Source organism: Vulpes lagopus, chromosome 15, assembly GCF_018345385.1.
Source record: "Vulpes lagopus strain Blue_001 chromosome 15, ASM1834538v1, whole genome shotgun sequence".
NCBI classification, from domain to species: domain Eukaryota; kingdom Metazoa; phylum Chordata; class Mammalia; order Carnivora; family Canidae; genus Vulpes; species Vulpes lagopus.
Window position 1 is genome coordinate 32303330 of NC_054838.1, and position 21514 is coordinate 32324843.

Consider the following 21514-nt stretch of genomic DNA (forward strand, 5'->3'; position numbering starts at 1 on the left):
TTCATAATATTCTTCTATTATATTTAATACCTGTAGGACATGTGGTGATTGTCCTTTTTTTCCCCTGATAATGGCAATTTGTATGTATTTAATCTCTCTTTCATTTGGTCATTCTTTCTAGGCTATATCTAACTTATTAATCTTTTCAAGTAATCAACTTTGTCTTTATTGATCATCATTATTTTACATTTATTATTCCATTAATTTCTGTTCTTTGTTATTTTATTAAATTTGGTTTCCGTTTATTTTGATGGTTTTAAAAAGTGATGTGAATGCTTACAAAGTATGTAGTTCTTCCGTTCTAATATGATCATTAAAGGCATACATTTCTAAGCTCAGATCTAGTTGCCTCCGCAAGTTCAAATTTTCCTTTACATATTTTTCCTTAACTAATGAATTATTTGAAAGTGCTTTTCCAAACAATTTGAGATTTTTTTTTTTAAAGATTTTATTTATTTATTCATGAGAGACACAGGGAGAGAGAGAAGCAGAGACACGGGCAGAGGAAGAAGCAGGCTCCATGCAGGGAGCCTGACGTGGGACTCGACCCTGGGTCTCCAGGATCATGCCCTGGGCTGAAGGCAACCACTAAACTGCTGAGCCACCCAGCCTGCCCACAATTTGAGATTTTATATTAATCTCTCTGCTATTGATGTCTAGGTTATTTTCACGTTGGACAGAAAACATTTTACTTGATTTTAATCTGAAATTAAGATTTTCTTTGTAGCATGGCATAGAACCAGTTTTGGTAACTGTCATTTATACTTAAACAGGATGTAATTCAGTTTGTTGGATGTAGTGTTCTATATATGCAATTAACTGAAGTTGGTAAATTATATTGTTTAGATCTTACTCTTACTGACATTTCGTTTGCTTGTGTTATCCACTGATTTCAGAACAGTGTTAACATCCCCCACTTGATTACAGATTTGTTCATATATCTTTATGTTAGACTGTTTTGTCTTGAATATCTTGTAGCTATGAACTTAATTGTTATATTTTATCTTTATTTTTAAGACAATCTTTTATTGTTGTAAAAGCTCTTATCTCTAGTAATGCTTATTACTTAAAAGTTTACTTTTTTCTGATACTACTGTAACACATGCAGCAATTTTTTGAAAATTTCTCTTTCACATGTTTTTTTCTTTAATCTTTTTCTAGCCTTATATTAAAAATATATCATGTGTATGATGAATATGGTTTGTCGGTTTAAAACTTAATCTGTTGTTTTAAGATTTATTTATTTATTTGAGAGAGAGAATACCAACAGGTAGAGGGACAGAGAGAATTCTCAAGCAAACTCCACACTGAGTGGAGAGCCCAACATGGGAGCTCTATCCCAGGACCCCAAGATTAGAACCTGAGCCAAAATCAAGAGTTGGATGCTTAACTGGACTCAGTTTCCAACTCTTGGTTTTGGCCCAGATCCTAATCTTTTGCATCATGAACTGAGCCCTGCATTGGGCATGCTCAGCAAGAGTCTACTTGGGTGGTTTCTTCTGCCCCTTCCCCTGCTCACACTCTCTCTCTCAAATAAATAAATATTTAAAAAATAATTAGTCTTATAATCTTGTTTTTAAATTATATTTACTTTATTTAAATTTAATATAATATCTGATATATTTGGATATACTACTCTACTACCATTTGTTTTATATTTACACGATATCTTATGTTGTTTCTTTCTCCTTTCAGCTTTATTTTTAATATTTATCCTATTAACATTATTGTTGTATTATTCAACTATTAATTTAGCTCTTATTCTGAAGTTTAGAGAATGTCTCCTTGACTTATTAAATTCTAATATAAATTAATAATTTTATCATTTCCTGGAACTCCAAAGATTTTAGAGTATTCAATATTTTAGTTAGAAAAATTCCCACTTAAATATATTCCAGTTATTTTTTTTCCTGGCCTTTCCTGTTTACTGTTAAATGTATTCATTTACTTAATTTATTTTTATTTTAAATAAAATTTTTATTTAACTCTTTTTTATTATTTTTAGAGTTTGCCTGAAATTACTGATCCTGAAATTTTTCTAAAGCATTTACTTTTCAGAACACATCTATGTATCTACCTCAATTCTTCTATACTAAAAATAAACACTCATTCAATTTGTCATCACCTAAATAATGTTTAGAATTTTCCCATATCTGGGCAGGGAGTATGTTTTTATACTCTCTTTTACTGAAATCTTGCCTGTCTTTCAAATTGCAGGTCAAATGTGGGTTCCTGTCAGGAGAAAATGGTTTCTCTAATCACAACACTTGATAGCAAATGTGTAGGTTTTACATAGTAAGTAATTTTTTAATTCTTTGTGGACACCAACTGGATATTCTACAACTGAATCTAATTCTAATACTTACTATTCAGAGTTAGCATAGACCCTACAGGTTAAGAACTCAATTTCACCAGACTATGCCCAACTTCAGATGCAAATCAGAAGTACTTGGTCTCCAAACTACCTGAGCTTCTATCTAACTTGGTTCTAAATCAAAGGTTACCAAACCCTCCTCCTCAATTTCAACACTTTGGTATAATGGCTCACAGAACTCAGGATAACATTTTACTTATGTTTACTGATTTATTATGAAGGATACAGATAAATTACCAGATAAAGAGGAGGTGAGGTGCACCATTTTCCCAGTTGGTTGCTCATCAACCCAAAAGCTCTCCAGACCCCATTGCTAAGGGATTTTTATAGAAGTTTCATCAGATAGGCATGATTGATTATTAATTTAGTCTCCAGAGCATAGATAGGTGAGTCTAAAGGTTTCAAGTTTCTAATGATGACTTGGTATTTCTAGTGACCAGAATACATCTAGGAGCCTACCAAGAGTTGCCTCATTAGAATAAAAGACATTCCTATTAGCCAGGAAATTACAAAGGATTCAGGAGCTCTCCATAAGATACTACTATCAGTGTCATCATTCAGGAAATTACAAGGGTTTGAGGAACTTTTATCAGGAACCTAAGGCAGAAACCAAATATGTTTATTTCTTAAATCATGCTTAGATACATTTGTCTTGATCTAAATATTATATCCAATTATGCAAGATTTTTCCTATTATTTATTTACAAATGTTATATATCATATTGTGTGTATGTGTGTTTGTATGTCCTCTTGTACATATCAAAAGCTTTGTAAAGACTGGTCAAGCTCATACTCTTTGGTGTCCCACACCAGCATGTAGCACAGTGTCTTAACTATAATAACTTTACAACAAATATAAGCTATACATAGATAGCATAGTCTAGTGTAAAGAATTTGAAATTAAAATGGTATAAAATACTGGATTCAAATCTGAATTATTCTACTTACTACCTGTGTGATACTGAATGATTTATATGAAACTCAGTTTCTCATACACAATTTTGGAATATTATTAATAGTATAGTCTATGGTGCAAAGTCTTGAGACTAATTAGAAAAAGTCTACAAAACACCCCTGCCAATATAAAAATAAACATTCATAATAGACTTTTTTTATGGACCTATGCTTATGTAGTCAAATTGTTAAGAATTTGTGAAAAAAATCCTTATAGATTAATTTTTGGTGATTCTACTCAAAGGTTAGGCTGCTTAATGGTATGCTAATAAAGCAACCCAAATAAAAAAATTATTGAAAATAAAATATAGGTTTTAACAACATTTTAAATTTTTATAAAATTGATCCTGTATGAAAGGATAACAGCAGGATGCACAGTAAAATAGATCTACAACTTTCAGTAGTTTGACTAGATGATAACTTTTCTGAGGAATGAAGAACAGACCTCATTGTATCCTACAGCTCTGCCTCACTTTCCAACCAAATGTCTTTACTGGAACTGTACAAAATATTTCATGTAGAAAATAGGCACAGAAGTACTGGTTTGACCGTTTATTTCTTGGCTGAAATATTTGTGACATTATTTTTTCACTCTCTATAATTTGAAAAAAATAATTTTAGATTAATTTTTTGGCTGGCATTTTTTTTCTGCTACTAACGATTTTGAAAAACAATAGTAATCATGGACAATTGCTGACCATGACTATAAATTCATCTGGAATATTTTTTTTTTATTTTTTTATTTTTTATTTTTTTTATTTTTATTTATTTGTGATAGTCACAGAGAGAGAGAGAGAGAGAGAGAGAGAGAGAGGCAGAGACACAGGCAGAAGGAGAAGCAGGCTCCATGCACCGGGAGCCCGATGTGGGATTCGATCCCGGGTCTCCAGGATCGCGCCCTGGGCCAAAGGCAGGCGCCAAACCGCTGCGCCACCCAGGGATCCCCCTCATCTGGAATATTTTATAAGATTCTTTGTAGAAGCCTCTTTGCCCTGACTCTTGGTGGCCTGAACTTTGTCAATGGCTTCTTTGTCTTTCCTTGAGGACAGGTACTATGTCCTAGCACAAGGTCAGCCCTGAAAAAGAGTCAGATCAGAATAAATATTGTTGATACAAAAATAAATAAACAAGTGAATAAATGAGTGATAGGTCCCTATTTAGAAAAAGTCATTATTTAGTAAGTAAATATTGGATTTCTTCTGCTTTAAGAGAAAATGATATTAAATTAACAATTATGTACAATGTCTTATATGCTACAAAAAGCACTTCTGTCACTTATCTAATATAAGCCTCTGAGGAACTCTGTGAAATAGATGTTGCTATTATTTAGACTAACAAACAAATGACAAAAATGTGGCAAAGAGATTTAACTAATTTGATCAAGTTTGTGGGTGGTAGAGGGATTGGTCTGCAAACTAGGTCCCTTGTAGTACTTTCCTAAACCAGCCATTATAACATTACCTGAATGAAGTCTTCCTTCCCATACTATTTCCAGGCTGACTCAGTGGAACTACGTCCCATATTATCTGATTTCTCCCTTTCTGACCTCATAGACTTTACAGATCTATACCATTTAAATTCATGCCTGACTATGTTTTATTACACATGGTCTTCTATGATCAAGTTACAATTTCTTCACAATAAAAACTGAGATGATTAGTTTACCGCAAAGAAGAAAACACTTAATATGCACATGCAAACATTTAATGAAATGAAATTCAACATCAAGAGTATAGAAATACCATTCAATCAAGTTAGTGAAGAGTTGTTGACAGTGCTTTGAACAGAATTCATTGGTATTCTAAATAAAACTGATTTTGAGATTTGTTTCGGCCAGGAATATTGCCGGACAAGTGCTCATTTTTGAAGTCCCTATCTTTATAATCTTTAGTATAATGTAGTGCCAAAGGATTTTGGGCTTTCATTCTGCATTTTTAAATTTTTACTACCCATGATATTCTGAATACCAAGGAAGAACACAGCCATAAAACTAAATGGAAAATATGTAAATATATCTCTAAAGTTGTGCATTGTTTCCAAATAAATATTTCCTCTTCTCAAATAAGCAAAGAAAAAGAAAGAATAAAGAAAGAAATACTAGTCAAAATATATAAAAAGTTATGTTGAGTAGATTTGCTCAGGGCTTATAGATTAGAAATTTATCATTTGAGAAAGGAAATAATAATTTTCAGGGCTTTCAGGTACTTTATATTAACCAGTAAATCTACCCTACTGACTTAGTGTTTTCCATTTCTTACATTCTAAAAAAGTTTTTTTTTTAAATTTTTCTCTTTCTTCTCAAGTACACCTCCTTCCATGTAGCTAATAATTTTGCTTTATACTGAATTGAAGTATATATAAATCAACTTTAATCAACTGTTAATCTATTACTATATGTAGAGTACTTATACTCCTTGCTTTTCTTCTCATCATCAGAGATTAATTCTTTATATTCCACCTGTGCTCCATAATTGACTACAAAATTTCTACTTCCCATCAATGTCATTATTAGTACCCCAGACCAAGCAACCATCATCTCTCTTTTGGACTATTAAAAACAATCTGATCTCTTACCTTCTAAAAACCATTTCCTTATGGATTCCAAAATTAGTTTATTTATTTCATCAATCTATCCATTCATTTATTCATCCACTCTACAAATATGCATTGACCGCTTACTCTGTGTCAGGCACTACTTGAAATGCTGAGGATGTACTGATAAACAAAACAGACAAAAACTCCGATCATGATGGAGGTTATATTTTTGAGGTTGAAAGTTCATATTTTGAACTTAGCACAATTGCTAAGTTAAACGATTTTACATTTAACATGTATGTTATATATAGAGATGGATGACATATCTATATCTACATATCTATCATAGAAGAAAAAACAAATAACCAGAGATATTAAATACTGGTTCATTAAAAATTTAGTTACAATGATCAGGGAATTCTTCACAGAAAATGTGACTTTTGAGTAAAAGATATAAGGAAATTAGGCATTTTTCTGGGAGAAGAGTAGTCTATAACATTGTGGTTGCTGTATTGAGATGGCAGGGGCAAAGGCAGGAAGACCAGTTAAGGGGTGATAGCAATAATTATACTGACTGTATGGTCCAGAGTGTTGTTGATGAAGGTGGCATGACGGTGACTCAGGCAGATGGATATAAAGATTTGGAACTTAAGGGAGAAATCAGGACTTCTTATGGACTACATGTTTGAGAGCCTGCCCCAAATGACTGTGTCAAGATACACCGTAGAAAGAAATCCGAATAAAACAAATTGGATAAAGAACACTTCCCCCACTGAGTTGTCTTTGAATACTGACTCTTACTTCTGAGATTTGTTGAATGCTTACTAGAATTTTTAAGAATGACTTCAAGGAGAATGACAAAGATTAAGTATATTAATGTTCTTGTCTTTATACTTTATCTAGTATTTGACACACTATATTTATGTCTGCCAGTTTTAAATTACGGGATCTTTCTCCTAATGGCATAATCACTTTATGCAACAATATTCTTATATTTTTTATTGACTATCTAGGAATTTTCACTGAGTTCTGTAAGATAGAACTTACCTAGAATCATTATATACATTTTGAAAACAGAAAAAAAATGAATTGAAAAATCAGGTGCAAAGTCAGATATGTAAATATGATTTTTAGAAATATCAATAGCCAAACCAAAAAAATAAAAACTCACTTCATTGCACAAATGTTTTATTATCTATTTCCAATATTTAAGTATTTGAAAAAATAGAAATTGTTTTCATATTGTCCTTTTTATCTAATAATTTGTTATTTTCCAAATATAAGGCAAAACTAACCTTCCTCAGCTTCAGTTTTCCTTTTTCTTTTGAAAATCCAGGCCTCATTCTAGTTGACGACTTGTATCTTTTCTAGATTGATGGTGTTAAGTTTTAGTGGCATATCATTCATGAAGTTGGCTAATGAGGGAGCACAAAATTTCACCCTATCTAGACCAGTGATAACTTCTCTGTCTCCACCAAAAGAGGCCATCACATAGAAAAATGAATACCTAGCAATGGGAATTTGGTCACAAAAACAGAGCACCCAAGTAAATACTAGTATGTGGGAAAATGTGGAAAGCTGGCAAACTTAGATGTTTTTCCCACTACAACTAGAATGAACATTTGGTTTTATAATGAGTACTAATAAACCCCCCAAATTTGGGCCATTTTGATACATTGTTTATTAATGAAGTGTTTCTTGGTAATGACACAAAAACTTATTTGATGAAATACAAGTTCTTTGTACATGCCTTGAAATAGCTGGTGTCTCAAGATGCCATTATTTCCATGAAATTAATAATATGGTAATTATTGCTTTACCTTGGGCAAAAAGCATACTATGGGTGCAAGTCTCCTCTATAAAATTGTTTTGAGAATCAGTAGAAAAAAGTAAATACATACACGTTATTTATGTGTATATGTATTTGATAATACATACCCTAGTAAACATAGTGTCTAGCATATTATATAAGGTTAATAAATACTAATTCCTATATAGACTCTATTTAGCAGCTGCTAAAGATAGAATTAATTTCCAAAAATTTCTGCTTGAACATAGATATTATCATATTTTGGAACATTTGAACTGTGTGATACTGAAGATATTTTATATTCCTTAAAGTAAATTTTCAAAATCAATTTAAAATCTATTATGAGTCTTGCTGAAACTCATAAAATGAGATAGTAAGTATTTTATGCTTATAGTTCAGAGTAATTGACTGAAGATCACTCTTTTTATTTATTTATTTATTTATTTATTATTTTTTTTTTTATCACTCTTTTTATAAGAAAATTCTGATCAGTGCTGACTCCTGGATTCTTTTGTTCTACATTTCACTATAATTTATGTTGCTGAAGCACAGAGGCAGTTACTCAGCCAGAGTACAAACTTCTTATGCAACTCATTAAAGATATCTGATGCTCAGCTTAAATACGAGATCAAATCGGCTGAAAGATGACTGTGCATTCTCTAAATTGTTTAAGGAAATTGCTTAACAGAAATTGTTCCAAAAATCGAACCCCAAACATGCTAATACTGAACTATTAGATGTAGGTTAAGCAAACAGAAAGATTAGCAAAAAAATCCGTCTAAGCAAGAGAAATCAGACTAAATAGAACATTCATGATGATTTCATGTATAAAATCAAATTGTGTCCATAAATTTCATTCTGTTGAGATATTTATGTACACATTTCCTTCACGAATAATGTATTTTCACTTTTATGAGGACTTTATACCATATCATACAGGGGATTGTTGAAAGACAGTGATTATTAGCCTCGGGAAAATAAAAACAAAACATCAGAACACCCAACATGGCAACATTAATACTGATCTATGTGAATGAGGCTTTAAGAGATCAGAAGAAAATTTGGAAAGCACTGTTTGCTAACAGTAAGTTCCACTCAAAAGGCAGCATGAGTAACCTAGGGAAGTAAAATGTTTTCTACTGTTAGAGGGATTTAAAAATAAGTTACACAGTCTGGGCTAGATTCTATCAGCCTAGTAGTCTGTGATTTCAGTCCAATTCTCCAGAGAATAGTAGATTATTAGCAGCAATATTATAGAGACTGCCATATACTTTGCCAAATACAATAATATTGTGAAAGAATCTCTTGATAGAAATTAACATGTTTAACATGCAGTCTGAGCTTTGGAGAGATCATGAAGCATTTGGCAGAATGTGTATCCCTTATAAAGAATAACATAGTATATATTCATCTTTCCTAAGGATTTGAAGAATGTAGATGTCAAAAGAAAACAATGCAAAGCTCCAAAGGCTTAGAAGAATTGAAGATGTTGACTAACTCTTCAGGAGAAACAGATATGATGATTTTCCAGGCAAAATTAACATAGAACAATCCTGTAGAATATATAAAATATACTATTTGCATCCAATTTACTAAATGCTTAAAGCTGAAAGGAAATAAAGAATGCAAAGAAAACACCAAGCATCTCCAATAGGGCCTTTCTCATGAGGTTGCATTTAAACAAAACTTACTTGAGGGCAGCTCCCATGGCCCAGTGGTTTAGTTCCACCTTCTGCCCAGGGTATGATCCTAGAGATCCAGGATTGAGTCCCACGTCGGGCTCCCTGCATGGAGCCTGCTTCTCCCTCTGCCTGTGTCTCTGCCTCTCACTCTCTCTGTGTCTGTCATGAATAAATAAATAAAATCTTAAAAGAAAAAAGTATTAAAACTTACTTGAATGAAGTTAGATTCAATTACATTCAAGAAATAGAGTCTCTGAAATAGTCTCTCAAGGAGTCGGGAGGGGTTCCCATATTAAGGTTGGAATCTACCTAACTCTTGCCATGGTAATGACAAGCACTTGATATCACATAAAAATATGCCATTTAGAGCAATACAGGATCACATTATACTAACCCATTATTATACCAAAAACTACTACTCATTTAACAAAGAATCTGATTCATTACACTTTTCCAATTTTCCTAGTGTCTGCCTTGCTTTATTTCTTTCAATTAAATCTCACTATTTTTAATTTGGAAACTTGATTTTCCACCTCAATTTTGATTCCCAGTGATACGTAGCTAGAGACCCCTACACAGTACATTACTACTATTTTTGGTAACTTACATCTTGCTAAATCCTTAACTTCCATAGCTAAAGCCAATTTCCACTAGTCCAAGAGTGAAATAAGGAAAATGTTGGGAAATATGTATTAGCCTTAGGAAAATAATTATGCACATTTTTCAAAGAGGCAATTTAAAAATAATGAAACTCGACTTTGATATGGAAGCATCGCAGTATGTGCATCTTATTTTTAAAAAACAGCAAAGAGATCATGTAGAAAAAAATTAAAAATAGATTTATAAGTGGCCAAATTGATATCATAATCAATTCATCAAACTCCATGCATTTAAGAGCTCATTTAAAGCCTATTTACTCTTATCATACATATAATTCTAATCAGCCGTGATATTTCATTGCCTTCAAAGGGGTGAAAAGACAAAGAACATGGTAAGCATTGACAACTATCAAAAAATGAGACATAATGAGTTTGTTTTTTTAAAGGTACAACAATCCAAAATGTACAGGTTTGGAGCTACTTAATACATCTGCTTAAAATTCCTACAAAGTTACCTATTGCACTCAGGATGAAATTCAAATAGAGTAACAAGATATACCTGATATACTTTTGACTCACATCTGTGAGCTCATTCATATTTCTCTTCTCTTTCTCTCCCCCCGGGCCTTCTTCGCCTACCTCCCACTTCTCTTCTTGTGTCTTCCATTTTACTCTGACCACAGTACCCTTCTTACTCTTTGAACTATACAAGCTCATCCTCACTCTAGGACTCACATAGTATCTTTTCTTACTGCCTGAAATTACTCCTCACAGTAATTTTTGCATGGCTGGCTTTTTTTTTTTTTTTAACCTTTCTGATAGCAGTTCGATGTCAGAGAGAACTTTCACGATCACTCTATCAAAATAGACATTTAGAGGTTCTGGTTCAAAATAGCAATATAGGAAGATCTGGAAATCACCTTCTCCCAGAGATATACTGAGTCTACAGCCACTTATTTAACAATTTCCTCTTAAAAAACCATAAAGTCTGGCTGAGCAACAACTACACATCCAGCCAATGAGAAGAAAAACTACCTGGAAGTAGGTAGGAGAAGCTGGGATACAATCTCATCATAAACCCCATTCCCAGCAGCAACCCACAACTGAGAGAAAATTTAAAACCCGGAACCTCTCCCTGAGGACAAAGGGTTGGATCTCTACCTCAAGCACTTGAGCTTTCAGGACCTGCACCTGAGAGGCCACCAAACATCTAACTTTGAAAACCACAGGCCCTGTGTCTCAAGACCCACTAGCTGTAATCACCTGGGAGACAGCTCCAAAGGGAGCTCAAGCCAGCATTTACCTGCTCCAGGATCCAGCTTGGAGGCAGCTGATGCCACTCATATTTGAAGCAAAGCAGGCTCAGCAGTCTATCTGAAAGTGTTAGCCCCAGGGGCAGGCATCTAATTTAACAGGCACATCTAGGAACTTCTTGGAGCACCCTGCAGGGATGGAGGCTGGCAGGTGCTACTCTCATGCTCTCCCTTGGCCAGGTTCCAGAACACCAGTAGTCCCCAGAAGGCAGCTTTTATATGTGTGTCTGGTGCTCCGACCTTTATGGCTGCTGACCTGACCTTTTACAGCTGCTGGCTCTGGAGGCCAGGGAAGCTTGGGTTCCTGGTTCCATGGGACTGCATAATTGGTGCCACCAAGAAAGAAGCTCACACACATGCCCAGTGCCCCAATATCTGCAGCTGGACCAGGAGACACCTCTACATCAGGCAGCCAGTGGGGCTTATGTTGGTGGGTCCCATAGGACTATAATCAAAAGACAAAGACTTCTGAAACAGCTACCATCCCCAGGGTACAGCCCCAGGCAACAGGGCCAGGTCTTTCTGGGTAGGAGGCCTATTAACTAACCATGATGGCTGCAGCCCAAGGCAGGCTTCTAATTAAATACACATGTAGGAGCTGATGATATCCTTTCTGCAGGACTGGGACGAGGAATGCTATCTTTCTGTAGTGTTCCAGAGTACAGAGTATGTCCTGGAGGGGAGCTTTACATGTGGCGGGTGCCCTGGTTTTTACATCTGGCAGCCCAGGTTTTGCAACTGCCTGGCTCTGGTGACCAGAGGGGCTGACATTCCTGGGTCCCATGGCAGATTGCCACCCCCAGGGCACTTTGCAGACAGTACCTTGAGGCATTCCCCCCAGTCTTTCCATGAAAGGAGGCTCTTGGCTTGTCCAGGATCTTTGGCCTGAGGGACAGGCTTCATGTTTGGCAATATTAGTAGACTGTGGAACTTCTCTCAAGGAACATAGCCTGTGGACACTATCTTGGGCTCTCCCTCTACCTTACTCCAGCTCACTGGTATCTCCCAGAAAAGAGCTTCCACACATCCAGAGCCTCTGAGTTTTGTGACTGCCACTCAAGGGACACTGCCAAACCTCCAGGCCAATAGAGGTTACACTTGCAGTCCCATGGGATTTAGGAATTTCCATACTTTTAAAAGTTGCTGCCTGAGGGTCTGATTTCCAAACAGCTTGAAACTAGGTGCTGAGATCCTCCCCTTGGGAACACTCTCAACTACTGGGAGCTATGAAAAATAAAATAGTTTCCTTGAACAAGCACAAAGATTTGAGAGATAACAAAACTTGTGTCTTTTAGAAGACATTTAAGAAATATGTGATTTAGGTTAATAGTTCTCAAATTTTTTGAACTCTAGTACCCTTCTTTACATGTATGGTCCAAATTATACTTTATGGAATAGCATTTATTTAATTATTTACATTTGAGTATTCACATTAGTTTTGGGTGTACAACACAGACATTTATGGATGGACCTAGAGGGTATTATAAGTGAAATAAGAAAGACAAAGAAAGACCAAGGCCATAGGATTTCACTTATATATGGATTTGAATCCTCTATGTTCTTAAAATTTGGTACTATGTTTGCTGCCTTTATAAAAGGAACACAAAAATAATATAGAAAAGCTAAATACATTTGGTTTAATAAATATAAGAAATAGTATTATGAGGAAATGGCATATACCTCTTTAAAAACATACTCAGCCTTACTGTAACATCTCATTGAATTTTAACTGCAATATAGTTTTTGCATTTACACCATGTATTTGTATACGTGTTACCATTATTAATATATTTTCTCCAAGATGGCCTTTCCTCACTATCCTCCACTATATAAAATGTTGGCTTCATGGGGACATCAACTTCTTTCATCTTGTTCTCCTCCTTAGAGTTAAGAAAAATTTCTTTGCAGGGCACCAGGACAGCTCAGTTAGTTAAGTGTCTGCCCGCCGCTTGGCTAGGGTCATGACCACAGGGTTCTGGAATTGAGCCCCATGACTGGCTCCCTCCTCAGTGGGGAGCCTGCTTCTCCCTTTCCCTCTGCTGCTCCCCCTGCTTGTGCTCTCTCTCTCTCTCTCTCTCTGTTAAATGAATAAAAAAATAAAATCTTTTAGAAAAAGAATAATTTCTTTGCAAATTATTTAAACAAAAAAAAGCTTAAGGGAATAAATTCATAACATCCCTATAAATAGACTGTAGAATATTTAAGACTATGATAATCTTTAAGTAGACTGACTTTTTAAAATAAACTTTCATTTCAAGAATAAATTTAGATTTACAAAAAACAAAACAAAAACAAAACCCACACCTATGAGAACAGAATTTCCATGCAACTAAACCCAGTTTTCCTAACTGTTAATATATTAATGTGGTATATTTGTTACACTAAGTAACACATTTTAGGTGATTGTTAACTGAAGTCTATAATTCATTCACACTCTTAATTTTTATCTAATGTCTTCTCTCTGTTACAGGATAGTGAATTAAAATTAGTTGCCATGTCCCCTTTGGCTGTCTGTTATGGTTTCTCAGACTTTCCTTGTTTTGATGACCTTGACAGTTTTGAAGGTTATTGGTCAGGTATTTTTTAGAATGTCCTTTAAGTGGGATTTTCTGATATTTTTTTCATGATTACACTGGAGTATGACTTTTTATGAAATCATAGAGGTAAAATGTCATTCTCAAAACATCATGTCAAAGGTATATACTATCAACTTGACTTATCATTGTTGATAATAACTTTGATCATCTGGTTGAGGTAATGTTTTTTAGTGCCTCCACTGTCTAGTCTCTCTTTTTCCCCTGTTACAGCAGTATTCCTTGAAGAAAGTCACTATTTACAGCTCATACTTGTGAGGCAGGAGTTATGTTCCACCTCTTTTAGGGAGATGTATGTACATAAAACTATTTGGAACTCTCTATATAGCAGATGTATCTATTCTCCTCATTTATGTATTTATTCAATCATTTATTTATATCAGTATGGACTCATGGGTACTTATTTTATACTTCATGATATAATCTATGTATTATTAATTTTTCATCTCAAATTGTTCCAGCATTGGCCATTGGGAGTTTTTACAAGCAGGCATGTGGTCTTCTATGTCTATTAGCATTCCTTACCTACTAACTATTGCTATTGTAACTACCTGACTGACAATTCCAAAATCTTCATTATATCTTAGCCAGATCTGATGCTTTTCTTTGGCCTTTAAAACTGTTTGGTTTTTTTTTCTTGCCATTGCATATTTCAATTTATCCTTTAAAGCTAGGCATGATATCTCAGGTAATGGAAATTGAAGTAAACAAATCTTTATTGTGAAATTTTATGTTAACCTGGCTCGAACTGGGAGATGTTTAGTTTTTCCTGTACCTACATAGATTTTAGAGGCTTTCAGGGCACCTGGGTGGCTCAGTGGTGAGCATCTGCTTTTGGCTCAGTTTGTGATCCCAGGGTCCCAGGATCGAGTCCTACATTGGGCTCCTTGCAGGAAGCCTGCCTCTCCCTCTGCTATGTCTCTGTCTCTCTCTGTGTGTCTCTCATGAATAAATAAATAAAATATTTAAAAAAAATTTTTAGAGGCTTCAAATTCCTCATTTTTGTTTTTTCCTACCAGTCATCTTTAAACTTCCTTCCTTGAAAACCCCTTAAATAGAGTCTGCACCTTACAGCTCTATAAGCTTTAATCATCTGTTATTATACTGGAGTTTTGGTGGTGGTGGTGGAAAGGTGTTAGAGAGATATATTATTCTATAATCTTATGATTTTTTGAAAATATTTATTTATTTATTTATTCATGAGATACACACACACACACAGAGACAGAGACACAGGCAGAGGGAGAAGCAGGCTCTTTGAAGAGAGCCCGATGCTGGACTCAATCCTGGATCCCAGGATCTTGACCTGAGCCAAAGGCAGACGCTCAACCGCTGAGCCACTGAGGCATCCCTATAATTTTATGATTGAATCACAGTTTTATAGCAGGTCTGTGTATCTGGGCAGTGACCCTAACAAGGGTATCTTAACTTACATTTTTTTCCCCATAAGTGAGACAGAAAGACTAAAAGGGGATGTGGACAGAAATTTGGCAGTCCCTCAGGGTGCTTAAGGCTCTAATAAAGGGTTTTTACCTTGAGAGTTGGTCTTTATTATGGAGAATATTCTGGGAGTATTTCACAATGGTTATTTTTCTCCTCCCCATTCCAGAGTCTTAAGGACATCATCATTTTTTGGCTTTTCACCTTAGGAACCTGGTGAGGTTTCTGGAGGTAAAAGCCACATAAGTAAGAGCTATCCTGAGATTGAGGGCCCCAAGAATTTTTTATTCTTAAACTAATCCACACTCAGCCTCGAGCAATTTGACAAAATGACCACTTAAACGTTCTAAGCAGTTTGTGGCTCCACTGAGCCTACTCTGGGTAAACTGATCTCAAGTGTGATTCTCTGCCTTCATGTCCAGATTTAATGTGGTTTGCCTTTGTGATCTCAGTTCTCTCATGGGTACAAGAAAAGTCACTGATTTTCAATTTGTTCACTTTTTTCTTTCTCATTGTAAGAAAAGGAATGACAGCTTCTAAGCTCTACATTTTGGAGTTGAAAGGAGAAGTCTTGACTAAGTTTTTAAAGTTTTGTTTATTTTTTAGTTTTGTCTTCCCTTAAATGAGACAGAAAGGCTGGTGCTGCTGCTGGAGTTGGGAATAATACTTTCTGGGATCCAGTTTCAGAACTGCGCTCTCCTTCAGCCACTTGCCCTAGATCATAGACTTTTTAATTTTTATTTTTGAAAAAAGGCTGTGGCTATTTCACAATGTTTACTCTTTCCCTCCTCATCTCAAGACCATGAGAGAATCTTTTTCATATCCTCAATATGAGAAGTTGGTGTTTCTGGATGAAAAGATTATGTTAGTGTAGAGGATCCCAAAGTTGGGGCCCTCCCAGAATTTTCTTACTTACTCTCATACTAGCTCACAATCAGTTTCCAGAAATTCATTAAAATTATCATTTGTATGTTCCTCCAGCACGTTCTGTTCAAGAAGGTCTCATTTACCGCATCCACGTGGAAGCACTTGCCTTCCAGATTTCAGCCCTGTGATCTCAATTCTCTGTTGTATCCAAGAAAAATCACTGATAGATTTTATTTATTTATTCATGTGATACATAGAGAGAGAGGCAGAGACATAGGCAGAGGAAGAAGCAGGCTCCATGCAGGGTCCTAGGACCCCAGGATCATGCCCTGAGCCAAAGGCAGATGTTCAATCCCTGAGCCACCCAGGTGCTCTGTCAGATTTTGTCTTTTGTTGTTGTTGCAAGGTAGATAGTGAGGACTTCTTCACACTTTACATGTTGGAGCTGAAGCCAGAATTCTAGGGCTGACGTTTCAGATTTATCACTGAGTTTACTATCACCTGAGTGTTGTAATGCATTCATTATGGTTCATTCTATGTATGACATGTTGTTTTTTATAATTTTCATGCCATTTTTATGGATTTTAATAATACTTGTGGTCCTGAGCTCTGTTACTTCAACATTTGCTTATTCCACCCTTTCCTACTCAAGAGGAAACGTGAATTTAATCTATAATTGATAATCTGATTTCATCAAAATCTATAGCAAATTTTATAAATGTGATGATTTTGCTCTAGAAAGATTTAATAATTTTCCAAGATAATCTAGGTTAATATCTGACTCAGAGCTAAAAACAAAAGACAAACACACACACACACACACACACACACACACACACACAAAACAAAATAACCCTGAATTTCTAAAATCTTACTATGTTAAATAAATATCTCCAAGAATATACTATAAATCAATCATCTCTAAATTACCAGAGTCTTTCACAATGCATTAATTAATATTTGGGTTCCTTAAGGTTTGTAAGTAATAATAGAAAACCTGACCAAAGCAGCTTATATAAATGTAGGTTTATTATCCAGCAAAACAAGAAGTTCAGATCTAGGTAGTAGAGTGGCTCAAAGGTACTATCAGGGACTCAAACTCCATCTTCTGCTCTGCTATTCTTAGAATTTAAATCTCATCCTCAAGTTGGTGAATTTATAGTCTCTCAATGGTGTTAGAGATTTATATCTGAGTTACAGAGGATGGAAGGAAATGATGAAGAGCAAAAAGCAAGACTGTATTTTTTAATGTATGTTAGTTTGTCCTCATTGGTCAGAACTAATGAAATGACATGTTGGAATTGCAAGGGAGAGTGAGAGCCAACTATTTTGATTTCTAGCCTTTATAGGAGTAGGAGGCTAGGGAGAAAGGTGCTGAGTTCACAACTTCCACATCCCCATAAAAAGTGTCTAAGGAATATTTCTTGCATATATAAACGCATTGTCTCTATTTTAACTTTTCCATATGATTCCTTCATGAATCATACGTTGTCTCTTAGTTTCAAACTTACTTCTGTTCTCTCTGCAATAATAAACTGAGATTCTGCAAATCACATTTCCATTTTGCCAACTCATTCTCTGTTAGGCTTTGCCCTGGGCAGTGCTAGAGGGAGACTGGAAGGCCTAAAGAGATGGGATTTGTTGCTTTCTATTTTCCTTCCTACTAGTATCAATCAGGTAGTCCTTTACTCTGACAATAGCAGCTCTATCCATTTTGCAGGTTGTATTTTTCTTTTCCCACATTGCAGGAACAGCCTCATCATACTCTTTTAAGGAGACTAGCTGCAGCTGGCTACTGCCCAGCTCAGCAGGGAACTGCCCTTGTCCAAAAACCTGTGGCCCTAGAACTGGTAGACCAAGAATTCTCCTTATATTTGAATCCTGACTTTGTAGGAATTGTCCTCTATGCCTCTAAATTCTAATAATCCTACTGTTTTCCCTGACCCTGAACACATAAGCTGCTTTCTGAAGTTACTACTTCTATGCTAACTTAGTGTTTGACCTTTGCTTTTGTATTCTCCAGTCCTGGAAAGCAGTTGTTTATATTAAATTCTCTATTTTATATTAAATCTCTGTCTCCTGACAGAAATCCTGACTGATATAAAAATTAGTACCAGAAAAAAAAAAAAAAAAAAAAAAAAAAAAAAAAAAAAAAAAAAAAAATTAGTACCAGAAAGACCCCAGGACCCAGGCACTCAAAGACGGGCTTTTTGTGATTGGTTTGATTGTGTCCTTGGGCTTGAACACAAATGCGAGCTCCTTGAAAATGGGAAATAGGATGCTAAGAATCATGTCATGCAGTGGCATCATAATTAATCAAATTATCATCTATGGTTGATTGTGATAATGTCCTTACTGAAACAAGTTCCTGGAGGGACCAAAAAGCTATTATGTTATTAACTATTGTGGCAGCAGCAATGACTGCAAGGACAATAAAGTGAGATACTGCTCTGACTGCACTGAAATCAAATGGAGGAAAATAAAAAGAGTAAGATTAGATCTTTAAATTCACAGCTTAGATCTTGGTTAGAAAATTAGACAGCTTCTATGCTGACCCTAAAGGAATCTCTTAGTTTTGTAGCTTCAAGGCTGATCTTACTGAAATTGTAATTGTATGTGTTGCAGAATTGAAACATAAGTTGATTTTTGTGGTGGATGCTATGATGTGCCACCCAAGTCTCCCTTGAGGAATAAAGACCTATTCTCACAGCTGCTCTCAGTGCTAGGAGGGGCATTGGCTGTATCATTCTCTTTGGAGAATACCTTGACTGAAGACTGAAGACAAATTCTCTTTGGAGAATACCTTGACTGAATACCTTGACTGACCTCTCCCAAAGTCAGGCCTCAGTTTAGAGAAATTCCGCGTTTCCAGTGACTGATTGATGCCAGTGTATAAAGACCAGGTCCTCTTATCTCTACTTGGTATAATACTGAAGAGCTGTCAGGGCACCTGGGTGGCTCAGTCGGTAAATTGTCTGCCTTCGGCTTAGATTGTGATCCCAGGGTCCTGGAACAGAGCTTTCCACATTGGGCTCCCTGCTCAGTGGGTAGTCTGCTTATCCCTTTCTTTCTGCCCCTCATCCTTGCTTGTGTTCTCTCTCTCTCTTGCTCTGCTCTCTCTCAAATAAATAAATAAAGTCTAATATATATATATTATATATATTGAATATATATATATATATATTGAAGAGATGTCTTAGCTCCAAAGCTCCCCACAGATTGGCTGAGCCCCAATCTGGCTCCTTTCCCCTACCTTCTACACGTGTTGATGCCACGAGCATTCTCTAATAACTGTACTCTATTCTAATAGTCATCTGGAACTTTGCTTCCAATGGAACCTAACTTATGACCAATTCAGAGCCCCACCAATCCCCTAATGTGAAAACTACTGAAAAATACTCTGTACTGAGTACTGAGATAATGAGACTTGGAAGAAGATCATCCAGATGAACTTAGATAAAACTGGTAAACTAGTACCCACAGGCTTCTTTGCATCTCCCTTCCAAGTAGAAGCATACTCACGTTTTGTGTCTCAGTATATTTGGTTTCCTTTCTTTAGCTACCCTTCTATAACTTACCCCAGGATGATTATCTTATAAGCAGGTATCTTCTCTCTGAAAAACTCAACACAATTAATTCCTGCCATTAGACTCTTATGTAGAGTCAGATTTAACTATGTTCCAGGGCAAAAAATTCAAAATCTGACTCTAGAAGTAGCTTATATTAAAAAATAACTAAAATGCTCCTTCTAATTTATATTCTCATAAGATATACGGCACAAAATCCATTGACTATATGTGGGAATAGATTCTAAGGCCATTAGTTTAAGGAAAATATATTATTTACATTGAATTGGACAGAATTTACCCATGATTATACTTACCAGAGATTCTAGATTTTTTTGTGCTAGATTATGAGGCCATAAATTTAAAATTTTTGACAATTAATTGACTAAAGTTAAAATTCAACAGTGTTTTTTATTTAATGAACTTGAGATACCAGAACTCTCTGTCATAATATAGAGATAGAATCTCAAACTTTGGAAATTGGCAAATTTGAGTTCATTCATCATAGATCAATTGTACATCCATCTCCCCATTACATCTTCCAAGAGGGTATAGAGAACATTCTTTTCACTGAGGCATTAAGAAATAATTAGTGAGAGGTACTAATATTCTAGAGAAGCTCTTTGATAACTACTTCTGTAGGAAGTAGTATGACAGGAGATACCACCATAGAGATGTTCTCTCTGATGTCAATGGTGCTGATTGGATTGTGGAAGAGTAGAGACTAAGTAATGGAGCGCTCAATGCCAATGACAGGGTTGTCACATTTACTATAATGGGCAGCAGCGACAAAGTGCTAATCAGAATGTCCTGACCCACTGAGATGTTTTGAAATAGCTAACCAATTACAATGTCCCTAGGAATAAAAAAAATGGGCAACTTATTAAAGTATTACTTGAAGTGTGCATTAGTTTCTCTTTGTTACTTTAATACATTACCACAAACTTAGTGACTTTAGCAACATATTTATTATATTACAGTCCTGGAGGTCAAAAGTCCTAAAGTCAAGTTTGATGGGGCTGCATTTCTTTTCAGAGCCTCTGGAGGAGAATCTGTTCCTTGTCTTTTCCAGTGTCTAAGGTCCACTGGTATTGTTTGGCTCATGGACTCATCCTCTATCTTCAGGGGCCAGTAGAAAAACATCTTCAAATCTCTCTTACTTTTTCTCTTTGACTTCTGCTTCAATCACTACATCTTATTCCCCCTTTGATCCCATAGTGATATGTCCTTCTTTGACCCTGTCTCTTTTGCCTCCCCTAGAAGGACCCTTGTAATTACATTGGATTTGCATGAATAAAACAGAAGAATTTGTCTATCCCAATGTTCTTATTTTAATATAACCATATATGCAAGTCCCTTTTTGCCATGTAACCTAACATACAAGTTTAAGGCATTAGGATATGACCACTTTTTAGGTAGAGTATTTGCCTATCAGAGTAAATATTCTGAATTGCACAGATTTCTTACTGTCCCACATGCAAAATACATTCACCCCATCCCAACATCCTCACAAGTTTCTACATTTAACACTGTCAATTCGAAGTTCAAAAGTTTAATCTAAACATCATTAACTCAACTGTCTCAAAACTCATCAACTAAATCTTCAAAATCAGGTATGGTTGAGATTCTGGGTATGATCCATCCTCAAACAAAAGTCTTCTCTATCTGTGGAGCTGTAAAGTCAGAGAGGTCATCTGCTTCCCAACTACAGTGACTGGACAGGTATAGGATAAATCATTCTTGTTAAAAAGGGGAGAAAATGGAAAGCCACAGATGACAC